This window comes from Phyllostomus discolor, chromosome 1 (assembly GCF_004126475.2).
Source record: "Phyllostomus discolor isolate MPI-MPIP mPhyDis1 chromosome 1, mPhyDis1.pri.v3, whole genome shotgun sequence".
NCBI lineage: Eukaryota > Metazoa > Chordata > Mammalia > Chiroptera > Phyllostomidae > Phyllostomus > Phyllostomus discolor.
The window spans coordinates 128,250,457-128,260,135 of NC_040903.2; the positions used below are offsets into that span (position 1 = coordinate 128,250,457).

At 35.0% G+C, this 9,679-nt stretch overlaps 1 pseudogene; it reads right to left on the minus strand.

Moving 5' to 3' along the window:
• Positions 1–476: 476 nt before the first annotated feature.
• On the minus strand, positions 477–1,827 carry LOC114492755 (annotated as a pseudogene).
• Between the last annotated feature and the right edge of the window lie 7,852 nt (positions 1,828–9,679).

The window sequence follows — 9,679 nt, forward strand, 5'->3', positions numbered from 1 at the left end:
TAAGCCAGGCAGTGAAAGAGAAATACCATATAATCTTACCTTTAAGTGGAACCTAATCAACAAAACAAGCAAGCAAGCAAAATATAACCAGAGACATTGAAATTAAGAACAAAATGTTGGTAACCAGAGGGGAGGTGGGAGGACAAAACCAAAGAGGGGTGGAATCAGGCGTGGGAGGTAGGTATGTCTGGGGTTGGGGGGAGTAGTGAGGGGGAAATGGAGACAACAGTACTTGAACAACAACAAAACAAATTAAATTAAATTTTAAAAAGCTACATACACTCACACATACACATGAAACCCAAATAGTCCACAAAACAATTTCCTTTCTTTCTGAAGGTTTTATGATGCATCACAATCATTAACCAATGTTTTCTATTGGCTTCTAAACGTAAATAGCCAATAGAGACAAAGCATTCTGAGAGCATCCTTATACCACCAATTAAAACTAGGGGGGCATATATTGAAGCTAATAGTCATTTAGCCTGCTGAGCTTTCTGGGAAGACTTGGTTACTTTGTCAGCTTCAGCTGCCATCTTGTCCACTTTTTGATGACACCCACAGCAACTGTCTCTCATGTCATAAATAGCAAAATGGCCCAGAGGAGGACAGTCAGAGAAGCTCTTAACACACATGGGCTTGCCAGGAACCCCAATAGTAGCATCACCAGATTTCAGAAAATTTGGACCATCTTCCAGCTTTTTCCCAGAATGATGATCAATCTCCTTCAGCTCAGCTAATCTGTGAGCACTGTGAGCTGTGTGACAATCCACCACAGGTGTGCGTCCAGCACAGGTGGGTGTCCAGCACTGATTTGGCCTGGAAGGTTCAAGATAATCACCTGAGCTGTGAAACCAGCAGCTTCAATTGATGGGTCATTTGTGCTGTTACCAGCCACAATGCCACAATAATCATCTTTAACAGATATGTTCTTGACATTGAAGCCCACATTGTCCCAGAAGAGCTGCTCTCAAAGCTTCATTTCAACAGACTTTACTTCAGTTGTAGTGCTGACTGGAGCAAAGGCGACCACTGTGCTGGGTTTGAGAACACCAGTCTCCACTCAGCCCACGGGGACAGTACCAATATCACCAATTTTGCAGACACCCTGGAGGGGCAAACCCAAGGGATTGTCAGTTGGATGAGTTGGTGGCTGGACTGATCAATTCAGAACTTCAAGCAGCAGGTTTCACTGGCCCTGCCATCTTTAGGGGTGACTTTCTATCCTTTGAACCAAGGCATATTAGCTCTTGGCTCCAGCCATTGTCCCCATTCCAACCAGAAACTGGCACAAATGCTACTGTGTCAGTGTAGCAGTCAATTTTCTTAATATTGGTGCTGACTTACTTAATGCTTTCCTCATATGTCTTCTGGCTGCGAGGCAGCTCAATGGAATCCATTTTGTTAACAACAACTCATCGTTTCACACCTATGTGTAAGCCAGAAGGGTATGTTCACGGGTCTGCCCATTTCTGGAGATACCTGCTTCAAATTCACCAACACCAGCAGCAACAATCAGGACAGCAGAGTCAGCCTGAGATGTGCCTGTCATCATGATTATGGTAAAGTCTCTGGGACTGAATGCATTAATGATGGTCACACAATACTTGCTGGTCTCAAATTTCCACAGGGAGAAATCAATGGTGATACCATACTCACATTCAGCTTTCAGTTTATCTGAGACCCAGGTACACCCGAAGGAGACTTTTTCCATCTCGGCAGCCTCCTTCTCAAAATTGTCCATGGCTGTTCTGTTGATCCCTCCATAATTGTAGCGGATGGCCAGTAGTGGTAGGTTTGCCCAAATGACAATGGTGTTGATATTAATCTTTTCCTTTCCATTTTGGCTTAGATTTAGTGGTGATTTTCATGACACTTATGTTCTTGAGTCAAATCCATTGTGAAAAGCTCTTTTTGGACTTTATATAAGTGAGATTATACAATATAGCACAATTTTGTGTTTGCTTCTTTTGCCCAATATTGTACTTGTGAGATTCATCTTTTGTTTTTTTTAAATAGCTGCAGTATACTCATTCTATGAATATATAACAACTTACTTCACAGATGATGGAAATCTGGATGGCTTCCAATGTGAAGTTATTACAAATAAAACAGCCATAAACATTCTCAAGTATGTGTTGTGTGGTATATGTGAGTGTATTTCTGTAGTATGTGTATCCCTGAGAGTGAAATGTTTTAGTAATAAGTTACATAAAATTTTAGTTTTAGAAGATAGTGATAATTTTCCAGAGTTGAACCTATGTATATTATAACTTGGTAGAAGCTTGCACTACCTTATAGTATTACCTCTAGTGTATAAAATTCTTCATTGCTTCATAGTCTTGCCAATATTCACTATTGTCTTTTTTTTTAATTTTTCATGTATTTAGTCAGTTGTATCCATATTTTAGCCATCCAATCACCTGTGGTTATATTTCATTATAATTTTAGTATGCACTTCTCTGATGACTAAAGAGTTGAACATGTCTTCATATATTTTTTGGCTACTGGTATCTACCTGTTTTTCTTGAACTGACTATTGAATAACTTTGCCTATTTCTGTGGGATAGTTTGTTTTTACTTTTAAATTTTACATAAAATTTCTTCATGCTTTCAAAGCAATGGGTAGCTTACATATCTTGCAAATGTATTTCCTGTTACATGGCTTGCAACTTCACCATCATTCTCATGTTATTTATGAATTGATGAACACAAGATTTCATTTCCAATACCTCTCTTTCCAGTTCATGCATTTTTGTGTTCTATTTAAAAATGTTTTTTATTCAATCAATGTGCACAAAAGCATTCATGGACAACTCATTAAAAATGCCCTACATTCACAAGTATTTAATTTGGGGGGATCTTGTATTTAGTGGTTTTCAGCATTGTTTTCAATACTATCACCTTTCATAGTATTTCACAATTATGAATTTTCACAGAGAAGCTATGATTCTATAACAGGTATTTGTGTTGAATTCAGTTATTTTTTGCCAAGCTATTGATAAAAAATTAAGTTTTATAACTTTACTTTCAATTGAATTTTAATGATTCTTTGTGAACTTTTAAAATCTGGATAAATGTAGCTTAAGTAATACAAGTATTCTTTTTTAATATTATTTGAGAATTTAACTATTAGGAATTGCTTGCTTTTTCTAGAATGTTATTCTGGCCATATGTACAATAGCATAATTTTTATTATAACATTATCATACAATGTCTTCTAAAATCAGAAGCAATGCCATTATAAATAGTAGGTAGGCATTACCATTTAAACAAAAATTTATTGAATTAATTACATGCCAAAACAAATTTATGACTGATAAAGTGAATAGTAATCACACATGTATAATTTTTTAAAAAACATTCAAACAATGGCATAAATTAATAGCTAGTATCAATCACTGTGACAGAACTAAAACTAATTACCTAAAAATGGTGAAGTAAATATTGAGAATGTGAACAGGACACAAAATTCTCATACAGTGGCTAGTTCCAAATGTCTTATCTATTTATCATGTTAACCACTTGGTGCAATGGCTCCCAAAACTTGAAGTACATAAAAAGCCTAGGGGAGCTGGTTAAAACTACAGATTCTCAAGTCCTAGACTTAATGAGTTTAGTTCCATAGGCTTGTTATTGAGTGTAGAAATCTGAATATTATCTGGTGCCTCAAAAGATAACTGATACAGGCAGTAAGTACAAAATCCACTCAGGGTTAACCTTGTGCTGGGTAAATCTATACAATAAAAAAAAATCTATCACTAACATCCAGTGGTTCCCATTCCTTTCTTGCACATCCTTTCTGCACACTTAACTCTGGTGTTCACACTGACCAGGCCCACACTGAGCAAGGTTTGTGGCAAGGGCATCTCTCCCACTCAACAATGAACTTTTAATTTTATCTCTATTGATATAGTCAATTTCTTGAGAAGTACTTATATATAAATAATACTTATGAAAATTGCATAATTTCTAGCTAAGAATGTCATATGCTTTAGAACTATTTAATAATAATAATGGCAAACATTGATATTCACTTACTTTATGCCATGCACTAATATATCAAATTATGTCTCCGCTATTTACTTGCTGTGTGACCAATCATAGGGGCATAGTGTCTCAATCTACTCAGTTCTAAAATAAGGTTAATACTAGTAGCAGAATCAAGGGTTGTTGTAAAGAGTAAATGAGTTGCTATATTAGAGCTACAACCACAGAGGCACCTACAGTCTGACAAAAAGTGTTCCAACAATCCCTAAAGGATGCTTCAAGGTCAGAATCAACATGCTGAAAGGAGCTGTGCATCATTGACCAAATAGGAAGATAACTGAAAAACTGAACACAAAAAAACTTGAGTCACTTAGGCCACTCCCTCTTTCAACTGCTCATACCAGGGCCCAGAACAATTTTTCTGGAAGATATGAGAAATCAACTGGATACTCCTATTATGGGTATTTGGGGGAAAGGGAGAAATGGAATAGAAAGAAGAAAGAAAATGTATCTCTAGCCAAGACTGAAAATTTCAAATATCTCTGCTGTCAGAGTAAAAGCATTTCTTACTTCAACAGTAGGGGGAGAAAAATCTGCCTATGTGTATCCTACAAAATGCTCCAAACAGAATCTAACTACTTAACATCAGCATCTACTCCCTTTTGCCAATCTGCAGTCACCCATCTAATTCAAGGAGACCTGCTGAAAAATCAGTCCTAATGGTTTATATCTGAAACAGTGCCTTTTATATCTGAAACTTCTATTAATCAATAGTTATTTGAATTTTTAAAAAACAGAGATAAGGATTAATACAAAGAAACAGAACTCCCAAGATAAAAAAGATAAATTAAGTTTTAATTCATTTATATTATTAATGTTAGAGATATTTAAGAACATAACATATCCATAAAATAACTATAGACTACTAGGAAAAAATAGCTATTAGAGAACAAAACATACTAGAAATTAATACATATAATTGCTGAAGTGAAAAAAAGTAAGTGGTCACAAAACAGAAACAAGTTGGTAATATAAGAGTAATGCCAAAATTCTCTACTAGGATATAAAGCCTAAAAATATAAATAGAAAATATAAAAAAAGCTAATATTCACAGAGTCCAACATTGAGTCCAACATCTGCCAAAGGATAGTTTCAGAAAACTCAAGAAAGGATTCAAGAGAAGAAAGTTCTCAAAGCTACAAAAAAAAAAATACTAGATTGTGCCCACACAGAGCAAGCAGCATAAATGACCAGAGCAACAAGCCGATAAAATGCTATGCAATTTTAATTCTAACCATTTAGAGAAAACAACATTTTTAATGAAAAAAAATTCCTAAAAGGGTAAGATTAAGAATAACACCAGACTTCTATTCAGCAAAACTGAAAGCTAGTTCTGGCAGAAAATTATATTAAAACCAGAATTTCTTGCCTGGTCAATCTTTTTATAAATTTTGAAAGAAAAGTAAAAATATTTATAGATTTGTATGAATTTTAAATTATTCAAAAACATTTTTTAAAAAACACTGGAAAGGAAAGCCAAGAATTTTGAGAACTTAGAATTAAAAAAAAACACAGACATACTGAGTATGTTAAAAGATTGGTGTTGATAACTGGATCCTTAAACAGCAGAGTCTTCTTCAGTAAATATATTTGCATAACTATAATATTTCAGTCTATTTATTGATTCTCAATTTTATCACCAACCTAGAAGCAAAATACAGGCTAAAAAATTATATTTTCTAGCAAATAATCAAGGCATTATATATCATTTATATTTTAGTTAATGTTGTAAGACATTATTATATTATATTATAAGACACTAAAAATATGTAAAACAAGTATAAGTAGCCTACAGTAAAAGAGACAGTGGGGTAGGGTATGAAATGAAGAATAAGTCTATTATAGAACACTTCAAAAAGTAAAAAGAAAAACTATATTGATATTAAACAAATGAAGAAGAATATTTAAAGTTACTACAATGTACAGCTCTATAAATAAAGCAGACATTAACAATAGTTTTCTTATGTAGTGGATCTCTAAGAAAGGGGGAGAAACTTTCCATTAAATTTTACTTTATGTGCTGTTTGAATATCTTAACATGTTACTTTTATAATTATATCAATTATTGAATTATTCTAATCTATATTATATAATTCCCATTTTAAAATGGTTTTGGCATATTGATTTGCCTATTCATAGAATTAAATTTTAAAATAACTCAAAACCAAATCAGTATATGTGTTCAGCACCTATGAAAGTTTTGTGTCACACTCATGGAGTTCTCTGTGTATGGGTATCATATTTAATTAAGCAAACATTTATTAAGCACTTTACTATTACTTAATTTCTTAATCTGGACATATTAAAAGATCCTCTAAAGCAAAAGCTGGCAAACTTTTTCTATAAAGGGCCAAGTTGTAAATATTTAGGCTCTGTGAGCACTAAGGTCTTTGCTGCAACTACTCAGCACAGCTGTTGTAGCTTGAGAATAGCTACAGTCAATGCCTGAAGAGTGTTCATGGCTGAGTTCCAATAAAACTTTATTTAAAAAAACAAATGACGTTCGATTCCCAGCCAGGGCACATGCCTGGGTTGCAGGCCATAACCCCCAGCAACCGCACATTGATGTTTCTCTCTCTCTCTCTCTGTCTCCCTCCCTTCCCTCTCTAAAAATAAGTAAATAAAATCTTTAAAAAAATTAAAAAAAAAAAACAAATGACTAGCCATATTTAGCACACAAGACCTTATTTTGTCAAAAGATGTGCTCTAAAGTAATCCAGACTTGTCTGCACTTCTACATGTCTATTTCCTTGTTTCTTATTCATATAATTTTGTTCTAATATACTATACATGTTAATATTAAAATGTTGGGCAAGTCATAGCAAATTATGAAGTAGGTCTAAATCATTTTTGTCTGCTTCATGCTGAGCATATACTTTTCCCAGTGCCTTTTTTAATCAGTTAATTTAATAGAATTATAATTGATTTCATGATCCAGGTCCTTTACATTGATTAGAAAAAGGAAGGTTTCCAACACTGACCCTTGAGAGAATGCAATTCACACTTCCTTTCATGTTGTCTATCTGAAAGGATATACCCCTGTTCAAGTCTAATCCCTCCTGCTTGTAACTAAAGAGGTTAAATGCATTGTGTGGGTTTTTCTTTTAAATGCTTGCTACACTAAGATAAAAAAGATGTGCATTGCAATTCAATTGGGTCACTCACAGAATGACCTTAATTTCTATTCAGAATGATATGGTACACTTTCAGATATAGATGAGAAATAATGGGCCTACACTGAATATTGCCTGCCAGCTTGATAAAACTGACAAGAGAGAATGATAAGGAAGTTCTACATCCTCTTATTTTCATGTTTAGCCCTTGGGGTGTTTTGTATTAGAGTATTGCTGCTGCTTTGTCTGGTAAAGCCAGGTTAAGATATTTATGCTCAGAAGGAGATAACTGACAGCAATTTGAGACACACACAATGGACCTTGAAATCTCTAAACAGAAATTCAAGCTGATGCGAGGATAAAAAAAAAATGTCAATTGAAATCCACTGGTGTTTAGCTTTGATGATACCACACAAAGTGTACATTATATAGAGTGGCTCTTCCTGTTTTTATCAGACCTAAAAAGGGCATGTGCAGAAAGTTTTATGCTCTGTTGTATAGTTTTGCCCTCTAAAGTTCAGAAAAGGTGTCTGTCTTCAAGTACCACAAACTTCAGCCATCATAGAGGAGGCCGAGTTCACAGTAAGCAGAATTAGGGTGGAAAGGTCTGGTATTAGGTCATGCTCATTCCTTTGTCCCCACCTACACCTGAGCTGTGGCTGGGATGTCACTCCTTATTGAACCCTAGCAATTTGGTTTTGCTCCCAGTCCTGAAAGCTCCTCACTATGCACATACCTCCAAAGAAGAAAATATGGGTTTTTTTCTTATTGCTCTTCTAGAAAGACTTATCTCTCTCCACTTTTGGTGAAGCAGAAGTGAAGACCTATGTATCCTAAAAATATGTTTGATATTTATGTGTGTACTTTCCTCACAGGTATCCCTTCCATTGACAGCCCAACATCTGTCTTCTCTTCTTTTAAACGGAATAAAAAATTCTCTTGGAGATTTTGTAAGTACTACAACTCAGAGTTTGACTGCAATACAATTCTTCCTCATAAACCTTCAAACCAGAGAATGGGTGACTTCTGAAGGAGCAAGCACAGGCTATTACTGTTTAATCTCCTCTAGCACAAAAATTTACATTAATTTGTAGAAGGCAAGTTACTTAAAGCCAACAGCCACAAGCTATCCCTCTTTTTCACCTCTGAAGCAAGCACTAGATGACCTCATCCTCTAAAAACTCATTATTTTCTACATATGAGGATCTGTGGAATATCATAGGCAAAGGCTGAATAACTCTACCAAGTCAAGTTAGGGACTTTTGGCCATTCTGAAATCAAATCAGTTATTGAATCCCATTTTCCAGATACTAAACTAGCTCTGGAGGCACTTGGTTGGAATTCATTGATCTTCTTCACAACATGGTAAAGACTGATGACTGGGAATTGTTTGGGGAATATAATTAAAAATGAAATCTGCCATCCCAGAAAACCTCTTCACAGTAGAAGAAAAGGAACAGTTTTATTATTGAATAAGCATTAAATCAGAATGTAATGTCCACAGGCAATCACTGAAGAGTTTACAAACAGAAAAAAAACCTCATCCTTTTAGCCAAATACAAATCATTACATGCATGTTGTCAAGGTAAACAATAACTAGTCCTCAAGTAAGAGGACTTTATAGCACCATTTATCACACATAGTTCACCTTCAATTCTCCTGGGTGGTTCTCCTGATTCTGTCAGTCAAGCTGTCCATTTGTGTTTGTTAATCGCCTGGATCAGAAGGGATAACAAAACTTTGCACTCATATCTCCATGATGTTACATAGAATTTGGAGCTTGATGACCTACGTTAAATTCTCATGGTTGATGGGACACTATTCTTCTTTTATGATTACATTTCCAAATGACAGATCCCAGGTCCTTGAGAAAGATGTTCCCCAATCATAGAGCTCACAAAATGCTTTTACTTAGCATTTTAAAAAAGCTTTTTAATTAGAGATATTGTGAGTTTAGTTCCAGAACATTGGAGCATCACAATAAAGAAAATTGTAATCGTTTTGCTGGTGGAGGATCTTGCCTTCAATTTGAGTGCAAAGCACAATAAAATAAAGTACAGCCTTGACAGTGTGGTCAAGTTGTTTGGGTGTGATCCTGCAAAGCTAAAGATCATTGGTTCGATTCCCAGTCAGGACACATACCTGGGTTGTGGGTTAAGTCCCTGTCAGGATGCATACAGAAGACAACCATTAATGACTCCCTCTCACATCTATGTTTCTCTCCTTTTCTTTCTCCATCCCTCCCCATCTCTCTAAAAATAAATAAATAAAATCCTTTTAAAAAATGAAGTACAATTATGCCTGTATATACTGTGCATCTACTTGGGATGAGAAAGAGTTCACAATTATAAACATTCTAAGGTAAATGCTTTAAGAAAAAGGAGATGGGGAAGTTTTTTTTCCTTTATGCAACAAGAAAAATTCTGTTTTTTTTCTTATTTAGACTTATATTTACACTTTACAGAGTCTACCTCGAGAAACTGTCCTAGCACCATGCACACACAGCCATCTGTGCC